A 13,976-nucleotide genomic window follows, 5' to 3' on the forward strand; every position below is an offset into this window, starting at 1 on the left:
TTATTAGTATTTTTTTATTTTTGGCTAAACCGTAAGGAACTTTAAAGCATTCTTTTGGGGATTTATGTTTTGGACCCTTCCGGACACAATGGAATTATTTTCATGACCAAATTCCACTTTTATATGTATGAAACATGATATGACATATTTATGTTGTATATGTAATTTCACCGTTGGGTGAATTTTTTAATATGGATTTTTTTATCAAATGGCTTTGTATTGTAAGCATGTTTTATATGATATTATACAATTGTAAAATATATATCATGCATGCCTTATAAAGGGTTTGATTACTTCTGGTAATCCGGATTTTTATGCAAATGTATTTTCGATTGCCTTTTGGTAATCCGGAATTTTAAATGTATGATGTATTTTATACATGCTTCGATTGCCTTTTGGTAATTTGGAATTTTATATAAATGTATGATGTATTTTATACATGCTTCGATTGCCTTTTGGTAATCTGGATTTCTTCCAAACAATGTATTAGCATTATTTGTGGGTAACATAAAGTATATCCCAATATGAGAATTTCATGAGCTTGATTGTGAGTGACTGCCAAAGTGGCATTCATGGTTGGGTTTATGGAATGTCAGCCATATATAGTAATGGGATGTCTCTTGATGTTAATGCATTTTTATACGCCCAAAGGTGGTAATTATGTGATAGCATTAAGAGGGAGACATGTACAACATTTGGTTGGGAGTTGATTAATCTAAGAAGTTTATACACCCAAAGGTGGTAAAATTTTCGAAGGTTGGAATACTCTCATGGACGCCGACGTATAAGGGAGTATCACAACTATATGTCATGAATTCTGTCCAAAAGGTGTTTTCATGATGATATATGTGTACTCTTTAAAGTGATGCACTTATAAGTTATATATTACCCACATTGTGATAATAAAGCGATGTACTTATAAGTTACATATTAAAGTGCTAATAAAGTGATGGAGTATCACAACTATATGTCATGAATTCTGCCAAAAAGTGTTTTCATGATAATATATGTGTGCTCTTTCTAGTGATGTACTTATAAGTTACATATTAAAGTGATAATAAAGTGATTGAGTATCACAACTGTATGTCATGAATTCTGCCAAAAAGTGTTTTCATGATAATATATGTGTGCTCTTTCTAGTGATGTACTTATAAGTTACATATTAAAGTGATAATAAAGTGATTGAGTATCACAACTGTATGTCATGAATTCTGCCCAAAGGTGTTTTCATAATGATATATGTGTGCTCTTTCTAGTGATGTACTAATAAGTTACATATTAAAGTACTAATAAAGTGAGGGAGTATACAAACGTATGTCATGAATTCGTCCAAAGGTGTTTTCATGATGATATATGTGTGCTCTTCGTTAGTCACATTTGTCTATAACAATATGATTGTTATTGAGATTCTTAAAAAGTCAAACTTCATGAAATTGTTGATGATGTGTTGTTAACACACATTCTTGTACTGAGTAACGATGGATATGACTCATAAGAGTATAGAAGACAAAAGTTGATTTTTTGCAGAGGTGAAAAGTAGTTATGTTCTTTTACGCCATTAAGAAGTCCATCAAGGAACACTTGATGAATTGTTTACCAGAATGCACTGTTTTGAAATTGTTGAATGGAGGTAAAGATACTAAGTCTCATCTAGTGTTGAAATAAGTATATTTTTGTAAGAGTTTTTTATCATAAGGTGGATGGTTTTGGAGGAGTTAGGGATTATTTCATCAGGATGACTATTTTTTAAGATAAAACTCAGATTCCTAATGTTTCTTTTATTACCCTTGCTATTATCCATCAATGCCCTGCATCCTCATGAGTTTGGAATTATAAAGATCAATACCTTTTTCAGAAGAAACTTTGTTCTTATGAGCATCAATACTCATAAAAATGTTCAGGGTAAAGACTAAGAGTCCGGCGGACTAACAATTTGGGACGTGAAAACTTCCTTATAAATAAAGATGATTGTTGTAAGTAGAAGTTGCATTGAGTATAAGGTCCGGTTAACTAAGTGCGAAAATGAAAGCTATGATTCCTTGGTTTTTGTTTGAAGATTTGATTTTCTCTTGTCCCATCAGCATGGTGTCTAGATAGTGGTCCTTATTCCTCCACCTGCGATAAATTATTATTTCATCATATTGTTCATGACCACTCTAATATGGTTTTTGTATTCAATTAAAGAATAATCTAAATCTCTAAGATCTTCAAGAATTTTAGACTGAAGTTAAGAAATTGTTAGAGACCGGGGAGGAGAGTATTATGGCTGATATGAGGATCTTGGACAGCTTAAGGGCCCATTCGCTAAATACTGGAAGATTCGGATATAGTTGGTCTGTTCACTATGTTTGATAGTCCCGAGCAAAATTGTGTAACCGAAAGGCTTAATCACAATTTTGTGAACATAGTGAACAGATGGTATGAAAACTATTTTGTCTGAATTATTTTTTATAAGGTGAAGCCCGATAAAGACCTCTTATATCCTTGATCATGTTTCTTTCCAAATATGTTCTTTTTTTACTCCCTTTTCCATTGCAAATTATTCATAAATCTAACTTAAACCATTTTAGCGTTTGAGTTGTTCTGAAATCTAAGGTTGAATAATCAAGTATTGTAGAAGTTGGAACATAAAAGTTTTTCATTGTTAATTTGTTTCTTACTCAGATCTTGTTTTACCATCATTGTTAAGACAACAGAATTGTGAATTCTTAAATAGTTTTTGGAGTTTGATATAGCCAAGAAATGTAGCTTGTTCCCAGACTACTTGATATAATGAACATGAATATAACATTGGCATTATGGTTGACCCAGATTACTAAAAAGTTGTATTTAATTAGATTTATGATTGGGTGCAACGAGATATATGATATAGTTGATGAGACAATATGATGTTTGGGAAGCTTGTTAAGTTGCCCAAAGGCTTTAAACCCATTATTTAAGTGGGTGTATAAGACTAATAAATATCAGAAGAAAGATTGTAAGGTTTAAAAAGAGGAGCAAAGAGTTTACTCATAAAGAGGAAGTAGACTAGTGAAATTTCTCACATCTCTTCTAAGGACTCTTTTAGAGTTATACCAAATAGATGTGAAGATTGCCTTTCTAATTGAAAACCTTAATAAAGAAGTCCATGTCATTTAGCCTGAGGATTTTGCGGTTGATGACCCTGAGGATTTTGCGGTTGATGATTTTAATCATCTTGGTGTAGACTCAAGAAGTCTAATTTGTGGTTTTAAGTAAGCTTCCAACTATGGTGTTTAAAGATTAATAATATTGTGACTTCATTCGATTTTGTTGAGAAACTTGTAGATCAAATATATATATATGGAAGGTCAGTGGGAGAAATTTTATCTTTCTCATTATTTATGTTGATAATATTTTGCTCACTAGTAGTGAGTTGGCGATAAAGAGAGCAATTGTTATTTGAGAATTATGATATAAAAGACCTTGGTAAGGCATCTTTGTCTTGGGCATTGAGATCCATAGGGATTGTTTATGCTATTTATTGGATCTTTCTCAGAGGGCATATATAATTTATATTTAAAGAAGTTCAGTATGCTAGATTGCATACTTGAGAATGGTTTTGATTCTCAAGGGAGATACACTGAGCTTATTACAGTTGTCCTATAAAGGATACTGAGAGAGAACAATTGAAGAAAGTATCTTATCTTGAGATACTTGAAGAGGACAATTGATGATAAGATAATCTACAAGCTTGTTCCAGACCTATAGCATTAAGGTATATATATTTGACCTTGCTAATTGTCCGAATAATAAGAAGTCTACTTGAAGTTGTTTTCCTTGATGGCATGAGGGATAATATTGTGAAAAGTGTAAAATAAGGTAAAATTACTTATTTCATCATAAAGGTTGAGTTTGCTACATGTTATGGGGCAGTTACTCAAATTGTTTGACTAAAGAATCTCATCAGATAATTGACAGTTCTATTTTAACATTTTGCATAGATCCATCCAGTGTACATGATCACAATCAGTTGTGTTGTTTATTAACAACAAGAAATGTGTGATCATAGGGTCTAAATACATGATGGTCGAGTATTTGACCACTAAAGAAAAAGCGTTTGGTTAAGGAACCCATTAGACAGTTGACATTTTTTTATGTGGATAGATCTATCCAGTGACTGTGATAACAATCGTTGTGTTGTTTGTTAACAACAATAAGGGTATCACAGGGTCTAAACACATGGAAATTAAGTATTTGACTATTAAAGAAAAGGTTAAAGAATGTGACACCACAGTAGAGCATATTTGTACAGATAATATGGTTATAGATCCCCTAACTAAGGGTCCCTGCGCAGACGTCTTTGATAGACATGCGGTAACTATGGGTTTAGGAGGAACCTTAGATGCGGTTGTTTAGTGGGAGTTTGAGAACTTTGCTCTATTGTGTAATAAGGTATTCTATCTGTACTTGTCTCTTGTATGCACTGATAATTTATTTGAATTCAATAAAGTTCTTTGGTGACATATTAATCTTCACATTATTATCATGTTGCATGTTATGAAAGTCTTAAAGTATGTGTTAACTTTAAGCAAAAGCTAAGGCATTCATGTATTAGCCTTAAGGTGTGTCATGTAACACATAAAGTTAAAACTCGAGTTATAAAGATGACACAGGTTCGTGGGAACCATAATGTACATATAATCTCATTTTTGTGGCATTGAGTCACAGGTTCGAACCATAATGTACATGCTTTCGTGGCATTGAGTCACAGGTTTGTAGGAACCGTAAAGTATATTCTTTTGTGGCATTGAGTCACAGGTTCGTGGGAACCATAAAGTATATTCTCTCGTGGCATTGAGTCAGGTTCGTGGGAACCATAAAGTGAGAGATTTGGATTGACAACAGAATGACACATGAGGATTTCTATAAAGTGTCATTAGTTGCCACACTACCATATTGCATCTATTTTCAGTAAAGTTAAGAGTATTTGTGACCATGGATGGTCCTGTGTTGCATAAAAGATGCAGTCACTGCCATGATTCGGTACTTAAGGCTCTATGTGAAGGGATTGAGCTCTAGGATTATCCTCAGACCAATATAAAGTTGTGCACATAAAGGTCAAAATGTTTTCAATGTATCTTTTTCAAATGTTTTCTTAAAACAAAGGAGATGTTTTGTTTTACTCGACTGTGTCACAATCAATATAGCCCAAGTGGGAGAATGTTAGAATATTAATTTAATATTCCACATAAGGTGGGCTTCATTGATTGTGTTACACTTTGATTTGGTTTCTTATTGGTCTGATATGGGTAATATACAGTTACTAGAACTCTTATATGGACTGGCTAGTGTGGGCTAATAGGAACCGTTAGATCTTGATGGACGATCTAACGGATTTGCCTATATAAAGGATGCTAGGTCCCTCCTCTAAACCCTAATCATAATCACAATCACATCTGCTTAGTCAGAAAAGATATACCATCAAGCCAGTGAATAGGGAGGAGTCTAGAGGAGAAGATCCAACATCAAGTTGATCATAGAATCAACTTCCACCTCAAGTTTGTTCCTAGTGGGAGACATAAAGAAGATATTCCGCTGCGCTTCATCTCCAATAGAACCATAGAAAGGTATGCTCATCATCATCTTGTGTCATTATCATACTAAGGTGTTTTTAGTCGATTTATGGGATGTTGGAAAAATAAGATTTTTATAAGGGGGGGGAGCACTTTGCCGGGGAGGTTTTTTTTAAAAAAAAAGAGGTGGGGGGTGAGAAAAAAAAACAATTGAAATTTTTTGAGTGGTGTGTTTGTTTGTTGGGGTGGGGGGGGGGGGGGGGGTTTGTGTTGTTTTTGTGTTTTGTGTTTGGGGTGGGGGGGGGGGGGGGGGGGGGGGGGGGGGAAACACAACAAAAACAGTAGGAGCCATATAATGGGGAAGACGATTGCGACAGAAGTTGATTATTTCCTCAGCAGTGGCATCAATACCTTCTTTCAGCTTCACAAAGGCACAAGGTGTTTCTCCCCAGTGATCATCTGGTCTTCCTACAACAGCAGCCTCAAGAACTGCTGGATGACTAAAGAGCACTGATTCTACCTCAATTGTGCTTATATTCTCTCCACCAGAAATGATAATATCTTTTGATCTGTCCTTCAACTCTATGTAACCATCAGGATGTTTAACACCCAAATCCCCTGTTCTAAACCATCCACCTTTAAAAGCTTCCTGTGTTGCTTTCAAGTTCTTGAGGTACCCATTCATCACTGTGTTACCTCTGAACATAACCTCACCCATGGTCTTTGCATCAGGTGGAACACTTTGCATGGTCACTGGGTCTTTTATATCAACCTCTTCCATTCCATTATGATGAAGACCTTGGCGTGTTTTGATCTTTGCACGTTGATCTGCAGGCAAGGAATCCCACTCAGGCTTCCATGTACAAATTGTCCCAGGACCATATGTTTCAGTCAGCCCATATGAATGTGTTACACTAAAACCCATCTCCTCCATCTTGGAAAGGACCTGTGGGGGTGGTGGTGCAGCTGCAGTCATTACATCCACCTTGCAAGGCAGTGGCTTTTGATCACTTGCAGGAGAATTGATAATCATGTTCAACACAGTTGGTGCACCAGACATGTTTGTTACCTTGTGAAGGGCAATACTATCAAAAATGCCCTTTGCAGAGACATTTCTAAGGCATACATTGGTACCACCTTGAACTGCCACCCCCCATGTAAGACACCATCCATTGCAATGGAACATGGGAACAGTCCATAAGTAGACAGGCATGGATGACATATTATGAAGAAGAACACCAGCAAGGGAATTGAGATATGCACCTCTATGGCTATAAACAACTCCTTTGGGGGTCGAAGTTGTGCCAGAAGTATAATTTAAAGTAATTGGATCAGACTCATCTTTAGGCCATTTGATAATGAAATTGGGTTTTCCCATGGCTAGTAAATCCTCATATTCCAAGTAACCTGAACTGGAGTTGATTTTTCTAATGGCAGATTCTGGCTTATTGTTTTCTGGGATTAAGATCAGGAGAGGCAAGTTGGTTTGTGTCTTGGAAAGAAGCTCAAGTGCTCCAAGTGCAACTTCAAGAAACTGGTAATCAACAAAAAATAATTTCGACTCTGAATGTTTCAGTAGCATGGAAATCATGGTGGAGTCATGGCGTGTGTTTAGTGCACAAAGGACAGCCCCAGCCATTGGGATACCAAAGTGCAGCTCATACATTGCTGGGATGTTTGGAGCTAATGCAGCAACCTGCTCAATGCACAATTTTTGTATGTTCAGACTTCAATTAATTACAAATCAAACAAGAAACTTGTAAGTCCATACATAACACTAGACTAAGTGGATTTTAAGATTTAAAAATTTAGAAAGTTATATACCCCAAAATCACAGTTGAAAGACAGAGCATGCAAAGATAGTAGAACACAAAATTAGACTAAACTGAAGGAGGAAAACATAAAGAAAACAGAGAAATGATGAATGATCTGCAACTTACTACGTCCAATGGGGAAATTCCCATCTGGGTAACAGAAGAAGCGAGTCTGAGGCATCGTTCTCTTGTCTCTCTCCATGTATACTTGACATTACCATAAACGATGGAGACCCTCTCTCTGTAAACACTAGCTGACCTCTCTAAGAAGCTTATGGGAGACAAAGGAATGTAATTTGCAGAGCATCGAACCAGTCCCTCCATTGATGAGCTTGGAATCAAGAAATATTTGTTATTTCAACTCCTTATGTGCTGAATCTTAGAATTTGAATTACCTAAAAGTGAGAAAGCTCAGAGTGAGCAAACTTACAAAGAATCCCCAGAGACACAGATGCGATCTACATATTATCATGTTAGGGGAATGTTAGGTGGGTTTCACTTTCACGCCTGATTAACTATGTGGGTTTCACGAGGGGAATCAAAATGACTCAGTGAAGTCACATCAGCATGTGACCATGCTCATTAAAATAAAGTCAATAATGCATAGCAGTTAAACATGAATACATCACATGGGGAAGAATCTATACCAACTTGTCTCATAGGGAATTTTGAATTTTTAAAACCTGATTACCACCTTTTCTTATCAATTAAATGCTTCTCAATCTCTGGATCAAAGTAAATTTTAAAATTTGAAACCTTAGTTATCTCAAGCATAAAACATTTATTTTTCTCTTCCTACTTAGATTTGAGATTTGAAATAACTATTCTTGGCATAGATCATCAATTAGTGACGCCCATATCATCTGATTACATAACTCAAATGGGCAATCCAATCACTCAGATTGAAGAGTTAGATGTCATGAATTTACCGTATAAAAGTCAGCGTAACCGATCAACAAATGACCATCCAATGAAGCACTTGATGAAACCTGTATAGATCAGTCTCCTAAAACAAAAACCATTACATTTTTTCTCTATTATAGATTTATTTTATTTTATTATATATATTTTTTGTTGGCCTGGTTATATTCTTTTTCCCCACATGAAAGGAAAAAAAAACTTCAAATGAGAAATCATAGGAATGGATAAAAATGCCCCTCCCTATAGCCTTTTAACTATATGGCTATGGACAATCATCCTCCGCCAAGAGGAAAACTCAAATCCAAAAAATATGTATCAGTCGCCCCTCTCTTCCTAGCCATTAAACAAACACCATCAGCACCACCTATCCCTCCTGCCTCCCCTGCATTCATTCAATCTTCCTTTGCTCCAACACATGTTTAGAAGGGGGACCCATCTTTGGACCATCTTGTTGGTGCTCAGAAGTGGGCTCTCTCATAAACTTGTGGTGGAGGGATGCGAAGGGAGCACAATCTGATCCAAACTCCTACAACTCATCTCACTCCATTCGTCACCCATCCCAACGTATTGCCCTCCCTCTGCATCTGCCTAGGTTTTGCTTAGTTGCCTACAAGTCTCCTCACAACTTGCATCTCTAGAAACCATTAGCCACATTTAGGGCAAAGAAAGGGGAAAGTCAATCAGGGGGGTTGAAAGGAGCAAAATAGACGACCATGGTGAGGTGGGTCTAAAAGGCAAGGTGGAAAATTGGGTGAGAGTAAGAATGGCAAGAAGAAAACCTACAAGATAAAAAGGGAAAAGCCAACTCCCTATTGGAACTAGAATTCCGGCTTTGAGATAATTTGGGTCCAAAGATTTGGGGAGTTGCACCTCTTTCATAGTGAATCTTATGGGATTACAATCTTGGCTTTGAGCTGAACTCCTGGACTCGGTCAACTTCTCATTCTACTAATCCAGAGTATGAAACAATATTGAGTGAAATCTCTGTTATCTCAATATGAGAATAACACATGTATATTTATAGTATAACCTAATAATACAAGATACGGTATATAAGAGAAAATACACAATACAATACTCTTATACAATACTCGTATCTCTCACACCCTCCCGCAAAGTCAAGGGTCCTGGAAGAAGCCTAACTTTGGACCGAAGAAGTTGAAACCGAGAAGACGAGAGCCCTTTTGTGAGAATATCAGCTAACTGGTCCAAAGTAGAAATATAGTGAACTTGAAGATCACCCTTGGCCACTTTCTCACGTGCAAAATGAAAGTCGACCTCAATATGCTTGGTTCGAGCATGAAAAACAGGGTTCACCGACAAGTAAGTAGCCCCAATATTGTCACACCATAAGACTGGAGGAGAAGACTGGGAAAGGCCTAACTCGGAAAGAAGAGATTGAATCCAAGTAAGCTCAGTAGTAGCAAGAGCAACAGCACGATACTCACTCTCAGTACTAGAACGAGCAACAAGAGACTGTTTGCGGGACTGCCAGGATACTAGATTATCACCGAGAAAAATAAGATATTCCCTTTGGGATTTTCGATCATCAGGGCACCCAGCCCAGTCAACATTAGAAAAAGTGGCTAGTGAACAAGAGGATGATGGAGTGATATGAAGACCATAAAGAATGGTACCCTTCAAATAGAGAAGGAGACGTTTTAAAGCCACCCAATGATCATCAGTCGGGGAAGCAAGAAACTGACAAAGCTTGTTAACAGAGAATGCAATCTCCGGCCATGTCAAGGTGACATATTGCAAAGCAACAACAAGACTCCTAAAAAGAGTCGGATCAGACAAGGGCTTTCTGCCAATACGGGAGAGGTGATGAAAAGACATAAGAGGAGTGGATATGGGCTTGGCATCAGACAAACCAACACGCTGAAGAAGTTCAAAAATATATCGTTCTGAGAAAGTAATAGACCATTAGAGAATGGTATAAGCTCAATACCCAAGAAGAATCTAGCAGTACCCAAATCCTTGAGAGCAAACTCTTCCCGAAGTGTGACCAAAAGGTCTTCAATAGCTCTAGAAGACGGACCAGTTATCAAAATATCATCAACATAAACCAATATATAAAGAGGTCCATGGGGCCCATGAGAATAGAATAACGAAGAGTCAGTCGTAGAACCATGAAACCCAAGAGTCAGAAGAAAAGAACTAAGCCGTTGAAACCACGCTCTAGGGGCTTGCTTAAGCCCATAAAGAGAACGTTGAAGCTTGCAAACATGGGAAGGATAGCTAGAGTCAATATAACCAGGCGGCTGCTGCATATAAACATCCTCTATTAAATGCCCATGCAAGAACGCATTATTGACATCGAGTTGTCGTATTGGCCAATTAGAGGAGACGGCCATGGCAAGCAAAATACGAATAGTAGTTGGTTTGACGACTAGGCTAAAAGTCTCATCATAATCAAGCCTGTACTCTTGGGTGTATCCTTTAGCCACCAATCGTGCTTTATAGTGTTCAATGGTGCCATCGGACTTCCGTTTTATACGGTATAACCATTTACATCCAATAATACGGCGACCCTTTTATACGGTATAACCATTTACATTCAATAATACGGCGACCCGGTGGAGGAGGAGTAAGAGTCCATGTGTTATTTGACACTAAAGCATGAAACTCATTATCCATGGCATTGCGCCACTCTGCATGCTTAGATGCTTGTGTGTAACAAGTGGGTTCACAAGTGGTCGAGACGGAGGCAACCAAAGCATAAGGAAGAGGATGTCAAGAGGAATAAAAACTCCGTGGAACTCGAGGTTTACGGGTCCCGTCTTGAGACCGAGTTACCATAGAATGGGTACGAATAGTATGAGATCCATCTACTATAGAATTGGTAGTGGAGGGTGGAGGAACTATCAAACCATCATGTTCTAAAATGGAAGAGGGTGCAACATCCAAAAACTCATTACTAGAACAGATTGGCAAACTGTTAGAGGGCCCAACAGCAACTATAGAAGGCCCAACAACAATATTAGAAGGCTCAACAGCAATATTAGTGGGCCCACCAGCAACTATAGAATGCCCAACAGCAATATTAGAAGGCTCAACAACAATATTAGAAGGCCCAACATCAATATTAGAAGGCCCAACAACAACAGTAGAAGGCCCAATATCAACAAGAGAAGGCCCAACAGCAATACCAGTAAGCAATTCATTAGGAATTCTACTACCAACTGTACTACCAACAGCAGGAGCACATGACCCATTAGGAAAAGAATTACATAGTCCAAGTCCATAAGACTTATCATACAGTCCAACAGTAGTACAATTATTATTACAAAACTCATTATTATTAACAAATGGTTCAAATGGAGTAAGTTCTTGAATAGTAGCAGAAACTCCTGGAACACCATTCAGAGGCTGAGCAGCTGTGGAAACATCATGTGCAGGCAAAATAGCAGCAAGAGAAATACCAGTGGCAGATCCAACAATAGTTGAACTAGAATCAGACAGCATACATGGGGCCCAAAGAGATGCTGGAAGCTCCTGTGAAGCTGAAGAAGAAGCCAAAAAACTAGGCAACCTGTGCTTATAAGGGAAAAATGACTCATCAAAAATCACATGGCGAGATACAATAGTCTTCCCAGTGATAGGATTAAAACATCTGTATCCATGATGTTTAGGGTTGTACCCAATAAAGGTGCAAGGAGCTGATCATAAATCAATTTTATGAGAATTAAAAGGACGAAGAAGAGGGTAACAACAACAACCAAACACCCGCAAAAACTAATAATCAGGCCACTGTTGATAAAGCCTATGAAAAGGAGAGTCAAACTGAATAGTGGAAGAAGGAAGTCGATTCATTATATAAACAGCAGTGTAGAAAGCATCAGACCAAAATTTTAAAGGAAGCCCAGACTCAACCAAGAGAGCAAGACCCATCTCCACAATTTGTCTATGCCGTCTTTCAACTTTCCCATTTTGCTCGGAAGTATAAGGACAAGAGAGCCGATGGACAATACCAGAACTCTCCAAAAGTTTAGAAAAACTATGAAACTCACCACTCCAGTCTGACTGAAAAGATTTAATTGTAGTTGAAAATTGATTCTCCACAAGAGAGTTAAAAAGTTGAAAAACCTTCACAGCATCAGATTTATGAGAGATAGTGTATAACCATGTATATCTAGAAAAATCTTGATATTGAGTGAAATCTTTGTTATCTCAATATGAGAATAACACATGTAAGGGTGTCAATTTGGTTAAAAAATCGTTAAACCATACCGTACCGAACCGTTTAAACCGTACCGTACCAAACCTTTTCCAAATTCGGTACGGTACGGTTATGGTATAAGGTATCATACCGTCGGTAAATACCGTTTACCATACCGTTAAACCGATTACCGATTACCGTTTACCATACCGTAAAGTTATTAACCCTTTAAAGTTTAAACCCTAAACTCATCTCTCACTTCACTTCATAGTTCACTCCCACCTAAGGGTGTCAATTCGGTACGGTACGGTATAGTATGGTATTGAATTTGAAAACCTCAAACCATAACCGTACGGTACCATATTTATATGGTACGGTATGAAAACGGTATTTTAAAAAACAGTACGGTATAAAATTGGTATGGAAAAACGACACGGTTCGGTATACAGTATGGTTTTATTACGGTATTGTATGGGAACAAGTGAAAAAAATCAAACCTAAACAGAAAACTAACAGCAAATTACTTAAAATTCAAATATCTCAACCCAGTCACATGAGGTTGAATTGTCATTAAATTAATACAACCACCATTCTAAACATCTTGCCAATGATGTTATAATGCATTATGGAATGGCCAATGACTAGTCTTGGCTTCCTTGCTTCGGTTATAATGCATTATGGAATGACAATGACTTGGTCACTTAAAGGAAAAAAACTCAACGGACCTTCAAAACATATGAAACAAAAACCACAAAGTCCTTTATATTGGGATTGCTTGGGATGCCAATCTTTACCTGGGAAGCACTTGGGAAGCTTCAGCAACTTTAGATAGACTTAAAGAGTTTAGTGGTACTGGCAGGAACAAGGATCACTACCAAGAATAAAGAACCTGAAAACCTATTTATAAAAATGAAGCATGTTATCAAATGCCTACCTGCAGATAAGAATGGCCATCAAACAAGCCATCAAGACAAGAACCAGATGTGGAAGCTCAGCCTCCCTGATTGGGGTCATAAGCTTATCTAGCTGGATCAAAGCCATTATTAACTTGATAATCCACTGGGTCTCCTTGTATTATGTTTATATCTGCGCCGTGCTTGAATTTCTTTTCATTAAGCAGATTGAGGCTGTAAGGTGGGTATGAACTATGAAGTGAAGTGTGAGATGAGTTTAGGGTTTAAACTTTAAAGGGTTAATAATTTTACGGTATACGGTATGGTAAACAAGAATCGGTAATCGGTTTAACGGTATGGTAAACGGTATTTACCGACGGTATGATACCTTATATTTATAGTATATCATAATAATACAAGATACGGTATATAAGAGAAAATACACAATACAATACTCTTATACAATACTCGTATCTCTCACTCAGACTACCACCAAAAATGGCACCATTTAATCCACTTCATTGGAAAATTACAATGTGGAAGATTAAATCAAACTAAATTTGTGTTACGCCACATAGTTCTAACAGTTGATTAACCTACAACTCTAAGATCAACAACTTGTTAAAATTCTGCACAAGCAGTAGTTAAACAC

The 13,976-nt window shown here is 37.2% G+C and overlaps 1 pseudogene across 1 annotated transcript; it reads right to left on the reverse strand.

Moving 5' to 3' along the window:
• Positions 1-1,793: 1,793 nt before the first annotated feature.
• LOC149015499 (butanoate--CoA ligase AAE1 pseudogene) lies at positions 1,794-7,838 on the reverse strand (annotated as a pseudogene). The gene is made up of 3 exons (XR_016173566.1): positions 7,475-7,838; positions 5,875-7,230; positions 1,794-1,868 (listed from the first exon to the last, which is right to left on the reverse strand). The product of XR_016173566.1 is annotated as a butanoate--CoA ligase AAE1 pseudogene (transcript).
• Between the last annotated feature and the right edge of the window lie 6,138 nt (positions 7,839-13,976).

Source organism: Hakea prostrata, chromosome 5 (assembly GCF_041222555.1).
Source record: "Hakea prostrata isolate BN-2017 chromosome 5, UWA_Hpros_2, whole genome shotgun sequence".
In the NCBI taxonomy this organism is placed as follows: Eukaryota; Viridiplantae; Streptophyta; class Magnoliopsida; order Proteales; family Proteaceae; genus Hakea; species Hakea prostrata.